The sequence below is a fragment of the Anomalospiza imberbis genome, chromosome 11, assembly GCF_031753505.1.
Source record: "Anomalospiza imberbis isolate Cuckoo-Finch-1a 21T00152 chromosome 11, ASM3175350v1, whole genome shotgun sequence".
Classification (NCBI taxonomy): Eukaryota; Metazoa; Chordata; class Aves; order Passeriformes; family Viduidae; genus Anomalospiza; species Anomalospiza imberbis.
In genome coordinates this window covers 21,862,912-21,881,670 of record NC_089691.1, presented here as the reverse complement: position 1 = coordinate 21,881,670, position 18,759 = coordinate 21,862,912, and the positions used below count along the sequence as shown (strand labels likewise).

Here is an 18,759-nt window from a genome sequence, read left to right as displayed (position 1 = left end):
CACAAGCTCCATTAGCTTGGGGAAGACCCCCCAGGTCATCGAGTCCAACACCACCTCGTCACCCAGACCTTGTCACCATGCCCACTCGTTCCTCGGACACCTCCAGGGATGGGGGCTCCACCGCCACCCTGGGCAGCCCCTTCCAACACCTGCCCACCCTCTCCACGAAGAAGTGCCTCTGGATATCAAACCTGAGCCTCCCCTGGCACAGATTCCATCTGTGTCCTCTCCTCCCTGCCCGCCGCGGTGCGGATGGGGTGAAGGGGTGCCAGCCCCCACACCTCCTGTGCCATCACGGCGGTGCTGTGAGAGCCCCTCAGGGCCACCCGGACTCAGGGTCACCCACAAACCCAATCCCAGCTTGCAAAGGAGTAAGGATTAAAAAAATACCAACTGCAATTATTTCCAGTTAGCCTGAGTACGTCTTAGGCAAGTGAAATACAAAACCTTGTGTCTGCTCACAGAACTTCCAAAACCAAAGGGACAGCCTGCTTCACCTCGTTGTTCCCAGTTACCCTCAATCACCAGATGTTCTCCAGAAGTTCCTGCCTTTTGCATGGACTCTGATAAACTGACTTTGTGCTTGAGCCAAATCAACTATGAGTAGCTAAGTAGCATATAAGTAGATAACACTGAGCAAACCACTCCATTAGGTGCATTTATCTCAACTTATTGAGGTCACTTTAGTTTCCAGCAGGAAGCACTTCCGAGTGGAGTTTAAAGAGTAGGATGCATCTTACATGGGCTTTTTGGGTGATTTACCAGGGTTCTTGTCACTGTAACTGGGGTTGTTTCAATTCCCAGTCAAAGTAAGCCCAAATTCACAAATTTTGGGGCTCCAGCTCTCTGGGGAGTTACACAGTGGCTTGTGAGGCCTGGCAGGAACAAATGGAGCTGTAGCAGAAAAAGAAATCACAAGGAACCTACAGGATGCCTGAGGAATATTTTCTGTTCCCCCGAAGCGCAATCTTTTTCCTCAGGATTTCTTATGATGTTGCAGTAAAACTTTCCTGACTCAAATTAAGGGCTATTAATGGATGTTAAGCAGAATTTGTTGGTTGTCAATAGGTTGGAAAAGAGCTACTGTTTTGCAGCTGGCTGCAGTGACTCTCAGATTATTTTACAAGTATTAAAGAGCTAAGAAAACACATGAGGAAAGGATTGGCCTGCCTGGATATGAGCCACAGGTTACATGCTCTGTCTGGGACTCCTGCAAAGGATTCTCCTTCTCCACTCGGGCAGAAGGAAAAGTTCTAAATCACACAGAAAAATTAAATTTCTGAGCCAGAAAAAATGGGTGCCACAAATCTACTCTTCAGAACGGCGTGAAACAGGTGTAAAACAACAATTGGAATGGGATTGTTGAGCGGGGCACTGGGGCGTGACGGTCTGGGGGACGTGGCTCTCCATCAGGAGGATGCCCACGCCCAGAGCAGCCCTTGCTCTGCCAGCAGCTCCCTGGCCTGAGGAGATCTGCACTAATCGCTCTCTGCCCACCGAGCCTTGCACAGGAGGAACAGCAAGTGCTGCACGCAGAGAATAAATCCCATTTCCATCCCTCCTCAGGCTCAGGGGGCTGGGCAAGGCGCTGCCCTCAAACGCCGCGGCTCTGCCACACTGAAATTAGCAATTCCCAGCCCCCCGGCCGCAGGAAAGGCGTTTGTGCATGTGCTTTTCCACCCCAAACCACGGCTTTCCTTGTATCCATGAAAAAAAGCCAACTGATATACCCCTTCCAATTAAGCTGAGATATGAACTGCACTTTGAAAGTTCTTAATCCATCCTCTGGTTCATTACCTCAGAAGATTTCACCCCCATGGTTAGCCCTGTCAGAGGATGGAACGCCTGGCACCAATTAGTTCTAATAACGAGCTAAGTTGTGCGCAGATTTCGGAGCCTGCCGTTAGTGTGAGAAAGGAGGACAGCTCCTCTCAGAACAGAATATCTCACTGGACGTTCCTTTGGTTTGTCTCCGGCTGACGGCTCCTCCCGCAGACCAAGGAGCTGATGGATGTGATGAGTTACCGACACCTCCCCTGCTGCCGAGCGAGCGAGGAGCTCAGCCAAAGCCAGCGGCAGTGCTGCGCTGGGATTCGGCTTTCCTCGTGTTCACAGCCGTGCTCTGAGGAGGCAAACGCACAGGCCCTGTCCGTGCCCTCGGCTCCTTGGATGCTGGCTTTTTTCCAGGGTTCAGCTGGGTTATAACATGTTACCATATAAAATTATGCCCATTTTAATATTATAATATATATAATGTATTTCTGTTGTATATATTTAATATATATAATGCTTATTATATTATTTATAAATGTATTATATTTATAAAATACATTATATTTTTATTTAATATATATTACGTAAAATGTAATAATAAAAATAAAAATATTAAATATCAAATAAAAATAATAGAAATATATAAAACACATAAAATTATGTAAAATTTCATTTATAATATATAACATATGAATATTGTATACATTAATTATATATAATATTTATTATATTGTTTATAAATATTTATTTATAAAATATATTCCTGTTCTTATTTAATTATATAAATTATGTAAAATGCAATAATAAAAATATAAAATATTATTAAAGTATGTACATTTAAATTTTATAATATATATAATATATTTATATTTTGTTTATTTGATGTATATACTATTTATTATATTATTTATAGATATATAATATTTATAAAATAGATTGTATTTTGATTTGATAATATAAATTATGTAAAACATAATAATAAAAAATATTATAACATGTCTTAGAGACTGTGGGTGCCTCCCAGGTCAGGTTCCTCTCTTGTGGAGGGAGGGAGAAGCTCTTGGCTCTGGGAATCTGAGCGCTGTGAGGACAAACGGGAGCCTCGCTCTGCAGTGCCAGCAGGCAGCTGGGGGCTCTTTCCAGCTCTGCTCTTTCAAGGCTCACTTCAAATAGCATCGGAAGAAACGGAGGCAGACGACAGCGGGTACAAGATACGCGTCTCCTTATGTTACAGACCCTTAAAGGAGAGGTGAGGATTAGTGGTCACCTCTAAAGAGATGGACATGGAATAGCTGGTTCCTGAACCCGCCACGGCCTGTAACAGTCCTCCTGTCCTTGTATACAGCCCTTCTGCTACTGCCACAGTATAAACTGTCACTAAGTAACCCGAGGAGGCGAAGGAAGGGCTTCTCTGTGTCTTCCTCACTGCTTTCCTGAACAAAGAAACGTGTAGTTGTGCTGTTACTGCTCGAGCTGAACCAGAAGTCTTCCTTTGCCATGGAGGGGGAGACACCCCATGAAAATGAAACCACGACTAATTTCCTCAGAGATGCTTGCATGTTGCCAGCGTGCCATAAAATCCTGCCTCTTTCTGCAGCCCAGGAAAGCACCGAGTCCTCTCCACCGTGGGGAGGAGAAGGGGAGAAGGGGAGCGAGGCGGCAGCCAGGGCAGCCCAGCCCTGCTTCCCCAGGGAGCCGGGGCAGGCAGCAGCGTGGCTCCTGCGGGAAACCTGACGTGAGCAGCAGGATCTCATTTCCCAGAGGCACGGGATCACAGCGCGACAGAACGGGCTGCGTGCAGGTCAGAGGGGTGCGTGCCCGGACGCTGAGGTTTCTCTAGGAGGACTGCCTGCAGGTGAGCCCAGGTGAGAATCCTAATCTCAAGGTGACCTGGTATCAGGTTCATCGGCAGGCATCACTTTTCACACACCTCCTTCACCTTGGAGCAGTCCCCAAGCCTGGAAACGTGGCAGCTTGGCGGCTGGCAAGCTGTGCAACTGTCTGTCACTGCCAGGGAAAATATAAATGATGGCAGTTGCTTTAGCATTTCGATTTCGTAGGTGCTGGCAAACACTCCCCAGCATGAGCTGCTGCATGCAAGTGATGACCTTTAGGAATGCTGGCATCTCCCAGTGCCGAAGAAGCAGGAGCATGAATCAGCAGAAGGGAGCAAGGAAAAAAATAAAAGATAGTTAAAAAGGAGCCTGCTGTTAGCAGTAAGTCAAATAAAATTCTCCTGGTCCTCCAGTCAGATTTATTAGCAGTTACCTTGGCACTTGCAGAGCCCCCTGCACAAAAGCCAGGCCCACGCTTGCAGATTTAGTGCACAGTCAGGGCCTTGGCCAGCCCAGTCACCGCATTTCACCCTTTCTGTAATTTCAATTTTAAATCTGCACGGAAACAAACCCATTCTTCCAGCCTGAGCACAGACAGCCTCCAAGTGAGGCTCTGAAAGGCGGGCACAGAGCCCTGGGCTCCAGCTCTGCACAGACACCTCTGTGACCAGATTGAAAGGGAGCAGCACCTTGGGAAGGCCACAGCAGGGACTCGTTGGAGGTCCATGGTTAGACTGAGCCACAAGCTGCCCACCCAGGGACCATGCACACGGAGCCGGGCCAGGGGAGGCATTTTCTGCAGCCTCTGCTTTGAGGTAGAGCTCCCTCCCAGCAGCCAGGCAATATCCAAACAGTGCTGCATCCCCTTTCCCGACAAACCCCAGTGCCCACAGTCCAGGCTGCCGTGTGTATTTCAGTCCCACCAAGTGTTCTGCAGCTCATGCCCATCCGCCGCGGCCCCTGGGCACAGCCTGGGCACCACCTGGGTTATGGAGCGGCTCTGAGCCCAGCAGCACAGCACTGAGCCTGTCTGTGCTACTCTGTTCAGCTCCAGTCAGGATTCTCTGCGGGCTGGGAGACGCTGCCACATCACCAGGACCAGCCTGAGCCACGGCTCCGGGTGCTGCCCCTGCCTCACTTCTTCCTTCCCACACTGGGAAGTGGGACCGAGCCTGGCAGCAATGTGATGTGTCCCAGTCTCTGCAGAGGCTGTCCCCAGCAGGAGCTCTGTCACTGTGACGGGCACGGGATGAACCCCAGCCGAGCCCAGGCTGGATGCTGCGATGTCCCAGCGGGCCCCAGGGAACCCGGGCCTCACTAATGTTCCTCGCACATTAATTTCCCTTTCCTCTCAAGTTTTCTCCTTGGCCAGCGGCTCTGCAGCCTTTGCTTGGATTTTCCAGCAGAGGGGGATGCAGCCTCACCAAAGCCGTCCTCCTTCCCTGAAGCGTTTAGCTGTGTCCTCACCTCCATCCTCACCCTCACCTCCCCTGGCTGGGCTCCTGCACAGCACAGCCCCCTGTGCCAGCACCCACACCCAGCCCTCCCCTGGCACATGGGCACCACAGGGTCCTGCAAACCAACCTCTCTGTTTTTGGGAATAAATCCAAAGCGAGGGATGTTTTCAGCGGTGAGCTGCTCCCAAGAGATGGACAGCAGGGACAGCAAACCCCATCCCGGGTGAGCCCCAGCCTGCCCGGAGGGAACATCTCTGGGGAGCTGTCCCCAGAGGTGTCACAGGTGTCACCACACTCACCTTGTGCTGAAGGAGCATCTGACTTGCCCCAGCTGTGAGGGGCAAATCCCAGGTGGTGCCTTTGCCTTTAGTGGGGGAAGAAGGAGCACATCTACAGGTACAAAGAGCCTCCCATGAGCCCAGCCAGCTGAGCTGCACTCATTTACACCAGCCAAACTCACGACCTGTCGCCTCAGCACCTGGCGAGAGTCCTGAACTGAGCAGGGGCACCTTCATGTACATCCTTGCTGAACTCAGGAGCAGAAGGAAGCACCCAGCCCGCTCTGCAGCCTTCCCTGCACTGGAGTTTGGGTGCTCTGCTTGTCTGTATTGTCCTTTGTCATCTCCTCTGGAAGTCACGTTCCCTGCTGGCATTTCATGGAGCAAGGCCATCGCAGGGAGCTGGGCACCTTACGCCCTCATGTCAGAGCTGTGCTTCAAGGTTATTTCCTATCAAAAGCTCCTCTTCCAGCCATCCAGTTATTTTCTCCTTGGCTAAATCATCTGAAAATAGACTGCAGCCATCCTAGTTCTTCCTGCTTTGTATGCATGAGCAGGAAGGGGAATTTAGGATTTTGCTGTAATGCCATACACAAAAGCCTGCTGGAGAGCATCACTTTGATTAGCTCTTATTGTACACCCAAGAAAACAGAAAAGAATAAGAATAAGGGAGAGCTCAGCATGTGTCTGCTCTGCCTTGCTGCTTCAAGGCTGCTCAGAAAATCTGCCTGGTTGCTCAGGGCCCTCATCAGGAGCATATTTGTGCATATCCCAAAAATGGCTTGGGTTTTATCCTCTTAATAATAAGGGAGAGAAGGGCAGGAGCACTGTAATGATTTGCTCCCTAGCACATCCCAAAACTTGGGCTCTGGCAATAAAGCAGCCTGACCCCGAGGCCCCCTCCCTTTCACTTGGTCACCTGCAGGCAGGTGAACCTTTCCAACCCCCCACCACACCACACAGGACACAGCAAAGCTTCCCAACTGCAAGCAAAGGCATCCCAGCTCCTGGAAGTCTGAGATGGAAAACTTGATTTAGGTCTGGGAATTAAATTAGCAAAAGGGATGAAAAAGAAGAAAAATATCTCACATCCAAGCATGCATCTTTGGCAGAATTTATGACTGGAAAAAAGTATTGGGATGTGAGTTTTGCAGGCAGCTCTGATGAGTGATGGAATGGACCGAAGTCCTCACTCTAAACTGCCTGAACTTTGAGGATTTGATGCGGATCCAGATTTTAAATTTCCATTGGGGACTTTCTCATTAAAACCAGAAGCAGAGGGCTCTCGTTTGCTTACAGAGGCTGTACCAGATACTAACTTGCCCCTTCTCCCCCTGTGTCCTGGCCACCCTCTCTTTATCCTTTCTCAGTTTAGGCGAGTCTTTGTCACAAGGCACTGACAAACCGAGCAGTCCTGGTTCTCCCAAGACACGGGGCAGTGCAGTTCTGGAAAACAGAATTTAGTGCAAACATCTGCATATGGATTTTTTAAAAAAACCTCATCCCAAATAAAGCTCACCCGAAGCTGTGGGCACTCAAATCATGTTTAAAAACACGAGAACACAGGAGAGACAGAATGCAATCGACGCTTCCCTGCTTCCCACCCAGCCAGGCGAGCACCAGTCATGAGACTCACACAGCTTAAATCCCACTGTTACACTTTCCCACCAGACAAATCCTGCTTTATTAAACCAAAGTGCAAGGGAATTAGCAAAACCGCCCGTTTCCTTCACACTATAGTATATATAAGCAACCTAATCCACACGCCAAAGCTCCCACCGCTCTCAAAACCTCTCAGCTGGGAATTCCCGTCAGCAGCTCGCAGTCTCCCTCCTGTCAGCTCGGGATTACCTTTCCCTAACAGGGCACGGGAAGGAGAAAAACACGTGGGCACCTGCCAAACTCATCGCTGCGGCTCCCCTCGCACCGTGACCCCGCCTGAAGGAGGACGGCGGGGACGGGGACGGGGCTGCGCACCGGACTAATTAGTGCTCGGCTCTGCTCCTTAAGGAGGCTCCTTTGGCTGACCTGACCAAATACTTCCCATTGTTTCCCTCCACCCCATGCCCGCTGGGGCTGCTCAGCGGCGCGGGGAGGAGAGGGATTGATGAGCCAGGGAGGGATCCCCATGCCCTGGCTGTCACCCCGCCTGCCAGGACCGGCCCAAGACTCTGCCGAGAGAGAAAGGTGCGAGTCAGCGAGGCCGGCCTTTCACGTCCGTGGGACAAGCGCCTTCGCGTAGCGGCAGAAGTCAGGGGTAATTGGCGGGGCTGGGAGGATGGAGCCTTTTGTTACACAAGGCTTAACGGGCCTCTTCGGAGGGAGCAGGAACCAGCGAACGTTGCAGCCTGGAATAGCGATGTGCTACATCCCATTTCTCAGGAGGGAGGAAGGAAGGAAGGACACGTGAAAAGAAAATAGCAGTAAATGATCCCACTTCATAATTTTTCTTCCTGTAACCCTTCTGGCCTTACAAACAGGAACTTGGTTTTAAACTAAAAATAAAGCCTGATGCCCGTGTCGCAGTTGCAGATGGGTGTTTCCAAGCGCGCCGCTGGGGCTCAGCCCTGTTCTATAAGCAGCCTGGGCCGGGCACCCTAGGAAAGTGCCTGGCTTTGCATTTGCTATATTTACATATCATCAGTTATCAGGAGAACAGGATGTCCCAGGGGATCTGAAATAGGATATACCACACTCCATCTCCTGGTCAGTTCAGCCTCGGGCCAGGCCTGCATGAGTGATCCTGTTTGCCCGTCTGCCGCGGCTCCGGGGCTGCCCGGCGGGTGTCATCCACCCCAGCCCGGCTGGCACGCGGGCCAGGCTGCTGTGGCATCCCCCGCCTCCCTCCAGACACGTGTGGCTGCAGCAGAGAAGAGCTGAGGGGTGGAAAGCTCCTATTTCTCTTTCTGCCACGCTATTTTTTATTGTGAAGGCAGAGGAGATTTATTCTGCCCTCCAAAAATCCAGGCTGTATTCTCCTCCATGCTTTAGCGGTTTCTCACGCTAAAGCCCCAGCAGCCGTCGGGAGCCTTTCAGCACAGGGTGATGGAGCAGGAACGAGGCCTTTCCCAGGCAGAGCAGTGCCAGGGCAGGAGCAGAACCCCTGGCACAGCTTCCTGCAGGCCCAAGGGGGGCTCAGCGGGGTGCAAAGCACAGAGCCAGAGAGGGCAGGTGGGCACACGGAGCGGTGGGTGCCAGCTCCCTGGCACTGCACACCCTGCAAGGCACGGGCTGTCCCGTCGGAAGCACGCGGGGTGCCCTGCCTACCTCACCACCTTGGATTTAAATGCCTTTCTCACACGCTGGGCGTAGCTGCCAAGTATTGTGCCTTCAGTACATCACTCCACCTTGATTTCAAACCACTTCAGCTTGCGTTTGGGAGTGGTTTCCAAGCATTCAGCTCACCCGTATCTTATCCACACTGGTTTCCTTTATGAGCTGCACCCACTAGAGGTCCAGAGCTTTAAATGCAAACCCAAACAAATATGTGGTAGCGCTTCCCATTCCCACTGGACTGGCCTGGAGTGGGAGTGGAATGAGTCAGGAGTACCATAAAGGAAAGTGAAATAGATCCACCCTGAGCAGATGATAGGATCAGGGCAGATTAGTAGCCTTGGATCAGATTCAAGGGTCAGCATAAATCTTTAATCTTTGCAAAGTCCTCGAGCCTCCCTCCCCTCGCTGTCTCACATGCACACACACCAGGCATGACTAAACAGCTCTCTGCGGGGATGGCAGACGCTTCAGAAACTCCCGGCTGGTTTTGGTTTGCAAAACACAACAATAAAGCTGCTCTCTGTTCTGTGAACGTGAGAACTTCCCTACGCAGGCACCTCGCCCCTGGGTGTCGTGGGATGCTGCCAGGGACGGTGTCACACCACAGCCACTGCTCCCACCAGCACCAGGGGCTCACTGCGGCCCCTCTGGTTTGCTCTGACCCCACAGTCAGGCTGCACCAAGCAAGCGTCGGGTGAGAGCCAAGGACAGTCCCCACCTTGTGCCTTATGAGGTCCCGACGTGGTCTGCCAGCACGTCATTACTCATTATTCCTCTGTATTTGCTTCCCACTGCCACTGTGCTCAGTGCACATAATCTGGATAGTTCCCAGGTTTCACGTGGAGCTGCAAGTGCCTGGCTCAGGGGTGGTGGAAATGCCAGGCTGCCCTGGGAAGGGGCTGTGTGGGAGCAGAGGGGCTGGAGGAGATGTGTGTGCCAGCTTTGCACCCAACTGATGCACTAAGGGAAAAAAAAAAAAAATAAAATAAAAAAAAAACATAGCGAAAAGCCCTGGCCTAGTTTTTGTTTCACTGTGCTGGGCTCAGGCTCGAAGGATGTGGTTTGGTGGTCAGCACACAAGACAGCAAATGAAAAAAAAAAAAAAATTCCTTTGATTAAATCCAGATCGGGTCTGTGCAAGCTCTTCCTGCAGCCATCGGGAAATCACACGAGGGAAAACCCTGCCCACGCTGCCTGTGGCTGGGCACCAGGGGACGTGACGCAGCCTGTGGTGGCCCTGTCCTGCTCGGTGGGCACTCTGTCCCACGGAGCGAGGTGTCCCAACCTGGCACCTGGAGGACTCAGTCCCCGGGGGGCTCCGAGACATCCATCTCACCGTGCTGAAGGCTCCATCTAAGCTGTCTCGATAGATTTATAACAATTCAAGTCACTTTCGCCACCGCTCGGCACACAAAGGGCCGGGCAAGTCCTGCATAAGAGAATATTTATATATTCCCATAAACATTTTTAAATGGGAAATTGCCTAATGTGCCTTATTAAAGGGAAAGCACGAACAGCTGGCCGAGGGCGCCTGGCAGAGCTGCTGACGGTGGATGTGCTGCCGCACCGCACAGCTCTAATTGTTTCAGGAATCCTTTGACTCATCTTCCGAGCGGCTCCAGGATCTGAGCAGAGATCTGTGTCTTGCCGGTCTCCTTCAAAACACCTTTGCCTCGCTGCTGGGTTCAAAAGGCTCGTGCTGCAGATGCCTCCTGACCTCAAGGGCCCAGGTGCTCTCTGGAGCCCGGAAAACCCCTCTGTGGTTCCTGCCTCCGCCGCCCGCAGCAGCCGGGCTCGTGCTCCTCACACGTGCGGCACAGCCCGGCCGCGGCTGCCGGCGCTGGGGACAAAGAACTGCCACCAAAGCAGCCCCCACCCCAGCACGGTCCTGCCAGCCCCTGGCCCAGCCCCTCACCTGTCCCTTCTGCCTGTCGGCCAACAGTTCTTTGCTTTCCCGGTGCTGCAGGGACGCGGTGAAAGCCCGACACGCTCTGGGGCGCGGGGAAGCCGTCCCCGGGCTCCTGCACACCGCCGAGGAGTTGGGGACACGGACCACGCAGGTCCTCGGCTTCTCCCCGGGGACCAGGGATGTCACTGAGCGCTGCAGTGCCAGCCTGCTCTGTTACTATGGGGACAAGCTCCGCGGGGCCGACAGGAATAAATGTATGAAGATCCCCAGCAGCTTCGCTCCGCGGGTGGCAGTGGGACCACCGGGGTGCCCTAACCTGCCGCCCCTCCTGCCCCGGGCCTGCCTCGGTGGCCTCCCACCCCTTGCGACACCCATCCCGTTGCTATCATGGCCGGATCTGCCAGGCTGCCAGCTCAGGGCTCACACACAGCTGCGGTCACGCTGCCCGGAGCATCCCTGGGCAGCCGGGCCGAGGCCTGTGCTGCGGGCAGCACACGGGCTCCGTGCCCCCGCAGCACCGCGTTTGGCACGGCCGGGCAGCTCGGGGTGCGAGGCAGCCTCGGGAGCGGAGCGGGTCAGGCGTCACTCACACTCACTCCTTATTCACCCGGCTGCGTCAGCTGCCGGCAGCGGCTGAATTCCCCGTGGCCTTCGGACACTCATTTGAGCCACGGAAAAGGTGATGGGCAGCCAGAGGGAAGGGAAAACAGGCAAACGGCCCGGCGAGATGGCCGCGGGTGCGAGCCTCCAGCCCGGGCTGGTCCCCAGGCTGGGAGGTGCCACCACCGCAGAGCCTTCCAGCACCCGGCTGAGCAGCAGCTCCTGGGACACCTGAGTGTGGTGCTCCCGTACCTGTCCCGCCTGGGAAAGGCACTGCTCCCATGGGAACGGGCCCGAGGAGGGACTGAGAGCGGCTGTGCCGCCGGGAGGGAGCTCCACGCACGGCAAGGACGGGGACAGCTCTCCCGAGGGCATCGTCTTCGAAAGCGGCCTTTGGGAGGCCCGGTGATTCAAGGGGAAAGCTCTGCAACACTCATTCTGGGAAGTTTCCATTTGAATTGCTGCAAAGAGCAGTTTTTCCATGATAAACAGATTGCTTCAGTTCCCCAGCAGCACTGGGGGGGTCACCGCCACCCCCTCCCTGCACGGGGCCCTGAGTCATCCTCCACCCAAAGGCTCAGCCAGGGGCCGGTGTGGCGGGGCTGGGATGGCAGGGCCCTGGCGGTGAGAGGAGCTCCGAGCAGCCTCCCATGCCGCGGGGGAATCCAGCCCCGGAGCCACCGGCACCTCTTTGGGGTCAAACGTTTGTCTGAAATGAAGAACCTGAGAAAGCCCCTCCCCAGCCAGGTCCTGACCAGCAGAGCAGAGCCAGGGCCCTTCTGGGGCTCCCTGGGGACGACTGGGCTTTTCACTTCTGAACCAGGACTCCAGCACTGGTGGGTCAAACACTTGGTACAGGCAATGCTGATGAGAACCCTGCCTCCTGTGTCCCATGCCACCAGGAGTTGTGGATGACAAGGGGCTGCCCAGCCCCCCACGTTTCCCAGAGCAGCACCCCAGCCCTGGCAGACCTTTGGGAGCAAACACCACTCATCCCCTCCTTGGGCTGACACCAAAACCAGGCCGGGTGCTTCATGTCCCAGCCAGCTCCAAGGCAAACATCTAAGCACAGAGATCAGTGAGAGAGGAATCCCACTCCCCGAGCCTCTCTAATCCTGTGGAATAATGCATCCCATGAAGTGCAGCCTGGATGCAGTCCAGCACTCACGGAAGGCACTGACAGACCTCCCACTGATTTCAATGGCAGCAGAGCGAGCTGGGGTTTAATCAGTGTGGTACCAGCAGCAATAGCTTGTCAGCCCCAGCATTTCTGAATACATTAGAACATGTTGCCTATGCCCATAGGTCACGTTTCATCTCAAATCACACCAATTTCAATTTGCGTGCGCTAATACCACGAGATAATCATCAGTGACTGCTTCCATTCGGGCTGGAGCTTTACCCGATCAATAGCTGCAGTCAATCCCCACCAGCAGGTCCCCAGGCCCTGCCACAGCAGGAGGAGGGCACTGGGAAAGGCCCCCAGCGTGGCCATAACCTTATTAATGATTCGGTGTCGAGAATAGAAATAAGAGTTAAATCTTCCCTAAGCTGCTCAGCTGCACTCTGGTGGTGTACACATCCTCAGGCAGCAGCACAAGCACGAGCTCCGTGCACACCCCGTGACGCGGATAAGCAATATTTCAGCCCTGATAGTTTGCATATTCATCAGTCCTTTCAAAGCAGGAGAGACCTCGGCCTTTTCTCTCGCTGCCACGGCATGGAGGCGAGCGGAGAGCCGCACGGAGGAGGGAGTGCTGCTGTACTTCCAGCAGCACCAGGGGCTGAAGGGAGGACAAAGCTGTGTTCCAGAGAGAAACTAATTATTCCTCTGGTGCGACAGCTCTGGCAGCCACAGACCGTGGCCATCATCCCTGGGCTGGTGTTCAGAAAACAACAACGTGGGAGCCCATCCTGGGCACTGGAATAAAGAGCAGAGGTCAGAGAGGAGCTAAAGGGGAGCACTGGGGGCAAATCCAAGGCTGTAATAGCAAGCCAGCCCTTTCCCATCAGCACTGTCACCCTGCAGAGGGTCACTCATGGACATGGGCAGGGCTGAGATGACCGAGGGTCCATCCCAGAGCAAACACTCACCTGCCTCAGCCAGACCTGCCTCTGTGTGGGTGCAAAGAGCTGGATGCCGGGGCAACCAGCCCAGGACAGAGCCCAGCCAGCTCCCACCAGCCCAAGGACAGCAAGAAGCACAAGAGTAGCTGGGGGAGCTGCCTTTTATTTCCAGGCATTCCTGTTTCCATCAGCTGTGTGGTATTATCCAGCCTGCTCCGTTTGCAGTTTTAACAAGGCACATGTGCTGAAAAACCCTGCCCATGCAGAGCTTTCCTGTTTGGCCATTTCCAAAGGCCCTGGCTGTGATGGCAATAACTGCCTCCACGGGGTGATGTGCCTGGGGCAGAAACACACCTGGGAGAAAGACACATGTCTAAGAAATAAATGATTCCAAAATAGGTAGAAATATTACCCTCCATTTCTTACAGCCCAGGAGCGAGGGCACCGGGGCACAGGCACCCCTGAGCCGTGCCCAGTGCTCCCAGGGCAGAGGTGCCTTGCCCAGGGCCAGCAATGTTCACTGCAATTAGCAGCTCTCCCTGGCACCGGGAGGCACCGGGAGAGCTCTCCAGTGCCGTGAACCGCCCGCAGAAGGGCAGTGGGAAAGCTCTGGAACACGAGGGAGCAGCGAGAGCCACATCTCCCGGCGCGGGCAGCACGCCAGCGTTACAAAACACGGACAGCCCGTGTCGCACAGCGAGGGTCAGTGTCACCAGCCCCGCGGGCTACGGTTACAAGGGCTGAGCCCAGCAGAGCCGTGCTGCCTGCAGCCCTGGGGAGCTCATCCTGCCTCTGCCCCCGCTGCCCGGGCATTCCAAACCCTCTCCTCCCATCCCGAGCATCACACGAAATGTCTAAGGGGAAAAAACGACTTGCTCAAGACCTGCTGCTTTTTCCACGCTGAGGCAGAAACAGCAATTATCTGGTTCAGTCTGGTGCTGCTGGCCTGGAACATGCCATGACAACGTGTTTCTCGTTTCAAAGCCTCTTTTGTACTAGGACACAGTTCAAGGGATCTTGCAATGCCTGCATTTGTAAACACGCCGCACTTGCAGCTACACGCTCTGCAGATGAAAGCCAAGGCGGAGCACGAGGGCACTTCTCCCTCCGTGTGTCACAGCCGGGGGACCCGGGCTGGGGCTGCTGCCCCCGGCTCAGCCCGACCTGCTGAATCAGGGCCCCGGCAGCCCCGGGGCTGGGTAACCACGCGTGGTCCTCCAAAGTCACGGCACCTTCAGAAAAACGGAGTCCTGGAAAAGGGGGGTGGGGGGTGCGTATGAAAATCACAGCAAAAAAATGTGCGTCACTGCAGATTATTTTAGGCCCTGGTCCATGCATAATGCAAATAAGCAGCTCCCGGGGTACATGCCTGTAAAAACCATCCAGTCCCACAGCGCCCGGCTACGGGAGCTTTCCAAACAGGTGGTGAAAAGCTAAAATTATGTGTCTGTGTGTCCTCACCGGGGTTAGGAAAGGCTCTGGCTCTCAGGAAGGCTCTCCCCATGCCTCCACGGGGCTGGTATGAAACAGGACCGAGACATTAAAAAATTCAGGAGCATTTCTTTCCTTTTGAGGCAATCCTGTGCTCCCACTCAGCAAACCTCACTCGGCACCTCCACGACACCCTTTGATCTGCCTGACCCCGCTGCCCCCTCCCACCCGCTCTTCGCGCACACTAACTTCATTTATTTTTAATTTTTTTTTTCCCAAAATCATTGTATCCTCCTTGTCTGACTTCAAGGAGTCGCTCGGGAAGCCCTATTTATGGGTTGAAATGCTGCTGAAAGAGTTATTGCTGTGTTATTCAGCTGTTGTGCCAAGCCTGCATGGGGATCGGGTTTCTGCTGAAAGGGTGCCAGGCACGTCTTTTTCCAGGAACCAGCAGCCGTATTTAGCCTCCGGCTGCACATGAAAGACTGCAGTCGGAAACGTGACATTGTGTCAACATTTGGGGCAGGTCAGAGCTGGGTGAGACCATGAAAACAAGCCCGGGAACTCAGCACACCCCGGCGGGGCGGGCGGCACGGGCTGTCCCGGGCTGGCGCCGTGCCGGGGGTCGCCCCTCCATCCATCCATCATCCATCCATCATCCATCCATCATCCATCCATCCATCCATCCATCCATCCATCCCCTCCTCCTCCCGGGCCGGGATGGAGAGCCCGGGGAGGCAGCTCTAGCAGGGTTGCTGGGGTCCCCACCCGGTGCCACCACAGGGGCGGCCCCAGCCCCACTCTGCCCCACAGAACTCACCTGTCCCGCTGGCACCCGGCCAGGGTGGCAGAGAAAATTCCCAGCCCGTAATAATCTTTTGCTTCCTGAGTAATTGTTCTCTCTTCCACTTTTTTTGCAATTTTTTCCTCCAAGACTGAGGATCTGTAAATCCTGCAAGTTGTCCCACCACAGGACAAGGGGGGTCAGAATATGAGGACCAAAGGGGAATGAGAGCCATGGAAAGGAGCCAGAAATCCAGGGGGTCCTGAGGCTGGAGACACCTCTCCGCTGAGCACCAAATGCTGTCCCCAAATGGGGTTTTACAGTCAGCTTCAGTAAGATCAATATTTAGCCCTAATTAAAGCAAACATAACATGAACGCTGGGATGTGTGGAGGCCCCAAACACATTAAACCAAGCAGCATTTTTTCTAGCATTACTTAAGCTAAGGTTTCTTTAGTTCTAACCACAGTCTAATAGAAGCATCAGCCTCTCCATGTGGGGTCCTGGAGATGCTCAGCCCAGGACTGAGCAGTGCTGGCCCAGCTGGACACTTAAACCACTCCCCAGGTTTTGTGATCCATCTGCCCAGTGAAAATCCCAAATACCCCCTCAGAGCTGCCCGTGCCCCATCCACACACAGGCAGCACCACTGGGAAACTGAGACCTCCCACCCATCCCTTTGCTTCACCCCTCTTTTGCCTCTGGGGAGGCTTGGGGTCGTCCTCATTTCATCCGGAGACCAGAAACCAGCATCGCTGCTGGAGAGGCTGGGAGGGAGCCCGTGGTGGGATGAGGACCCTGCCCTCTGGCTCATTTTGTAGCACTGGCAGCAGAGGCAGCAGGCTGCTCCACCACCCACAGTGCCAGCTGGAATTCCCAAATCAGGGACACCTGGGACACGTGGGGGTGGCAGGGATCACCCCAGCAAAGGCAGGACCTGACCCTCAGCCCCAGGGGCCTGGTGGGCACCATCCCTGGCAGTGCTCGGGCAGCTCAGACACAGGCTGAGGGTGCTGAAGTAAAACCAGTCTGCAGCAAGTCCATTTTCCTCCAGGAACTGGGCAAAGCCTGTGGAGATGCTACACCCTCCAGGGTGAGGGGCTGCCTCCTCCCCACAGAGCTCGGGGCCCAGGAGCCAAATGCCAGGCACAGGGAGCACAATGTGACATCAGGAGAGAGCAGGAAAGCCAGCCAGGCTCTCCTGGCACCTCCCTCGAGTCTGGAAGGAAAAAAATCCCTGAAGGTGCCAAGGCAGTTAAAACAAATAAATAAATATCCCTGTGACGTGGGTAATGGGACCCCGAGCTCCTTCAGGCAGCGATGGCAGAGGAGATGTGGGGGGAGCAAGGAGAGCCCTGCTCCCCCCTGCACCCCAAAATCCTTCATCCCCCCTGCACCCCAGGATCCTGCTCCCCCCTGCATCCCGAATTCCTGCTCCCCCCTGTGCCATCCCCTGCAGGACCAGGCCATGTGGAATGACCCTGCTCACACATTTCAAAGCACCAGAGGCAAACCCTTATCTTCCACAGGAAAAGAATTATTTTATTAAGCATTTTAAAACAGCTACTTAACATTTACTCAAGATAAAAATATGTACAATATCCCACCTTGAAGGCGGCTCCAAAATATAAACACTGTACCTCTCCCGAGAGAAAAACGGAATATTCTTCTCTTCAAAAAAAAAGACAACCCAGAAACAAGAATACATTCATATTTCTCACTTCTTTATGCTCAAGTAGTTATACAAATAATAGACATCTGAAACGTTTCAACTTTTAATATATTTATATAATATATATATATATTTATAACGGGATTTTACAAATAAAGGCAACAACTGTATACCAAAAAAACCCAAAAAACCAACAACAAAATAAACGTTAGAACACAATCTGCAACGAAGCATAGTGCATCTCAACAGCTGGTGCAATGGGAGGGCAACATGAGGATCCAGACAGGGGTTCTGCTCACCAGTTCTCAAAACCAGCAAGAAAAAAACCACCAAAGAGCACTGCCCTTAGCAGTGACGTTTGGGGGTTTTTAGTTAAAAAGAAGCTGAACTGGAGAGGATGTTCCTCTGTGGAGAAAGCCCCTTGCAGTTTCCAGGACAAGTGTCACCACCCGACCCCTCTCTCCTTAACACGGGGATGTGAGCCAGGTGTGCCAGGAGGAATCCAGAAGCCCAAACGCTGCCGGGATCAGGCTCCTTTGAAAATCCCAGCCTCGTCGTTCTCCGAAGGCACTGACAGGGGCACGCTCAGCGGGGCTGGCGCTGCCGGCTCCCTCCGGCAAGAGCCCGACCCGCGACTGCCGAGGGAGCGGCCAGGGCAGCCGGGGAGACGCTGGAGCCGGTGCCACCAGCGAAGGCGCCCCAGGGACAGCTCCTCCCGACCACCGATGCCAGGGACAGCTCCTCCGGGCCCGGCCCAACGTAGCAGCTCAAGTTACAGGAAGGGCGCAGGTTAATTTATTTATTAGATGAACGCCATGGAAAGCTCCAAGCAGCAGCTACCTTTTATTTCTTAAAAAATATGTCTATGTATCAGCAAAGGTGTGGAGAGAAACCCGTCTTGGGTCTGCCTGACCTGTGAGTGACCAGGCAGTGACCACTGCCCTGCTCCTCCTGGTGCCATTGCTGCCACCACCACCAGTGACCGCTGCCCTGCTCCTCCTGTGCTCACGGTGGCATTGCCACCACCAGTGACCGCTGCCCTGCTCCTCCTGTGCTCACGGTGGCATTGCCACCACAGTGACCACTGCCCTGCTCCTCCTGTGCTCACGGTGGCATTGCCACCACCACCAGTGACCACTGCCCTGCTCCTCCTGTGCTCACGGTGGCATTGCCACCACAGTGACCATTGCCCTGCTCCTCCTGTGCTCACGGTGGCATTGCCACCACCACCAGTGACCACTGCCCTGCTCCTCCTGTGCTCATGGTGGCATTGCCACCACCACCAGTGACCGCTGCCCTGCTCCTCCTGTGCTCACAGTGGCATTGCCACCACCAGTGACCACTGCCCTGCTCCTCCTGGGCCCATGGTGGCATTGCCACCACAGTGACCTCTGCCCTGCTCCTCCTGTGCTCACGGTGGCATTGCCACCACCTCACAGTGGCCACTGCCCTGCTCCTCCTGGTGCCATTGCTGCCACCACCACCAGTGACCACTGCCCTGCTCCTCCGGGGCCCACGGTGGCATTGCCACCACCACCAGTGACCGCTGCCCTGCTCCTCCCGGGCCCACGGTGGCATTGCCACCACCACCCGCCCACGCTCGGGGTCACTGGGGCACCGGTCCAGCTCAGGTGAGCCAGCGGGGCCGCTGCCTCCAGAGCTGCTCGGGGTAGTACCG

The 18,759-nt window shown here is 54.4% G+C and overlaps 1 long non-coding RNA gene across 2 annotated transcripts in view; it reads left to right on the top strand.

Moving 5' to 3' along the window:
- LOC137480927 (uncharacterized) overlaps window positions 1–18,759 on the top strand; it is a 448,694-nt gene that overhangs the window by 119,970 nt on the left and 309,965 nt on the right. The gene's annotated exons all lie outside the window — the stretch shown is intronic.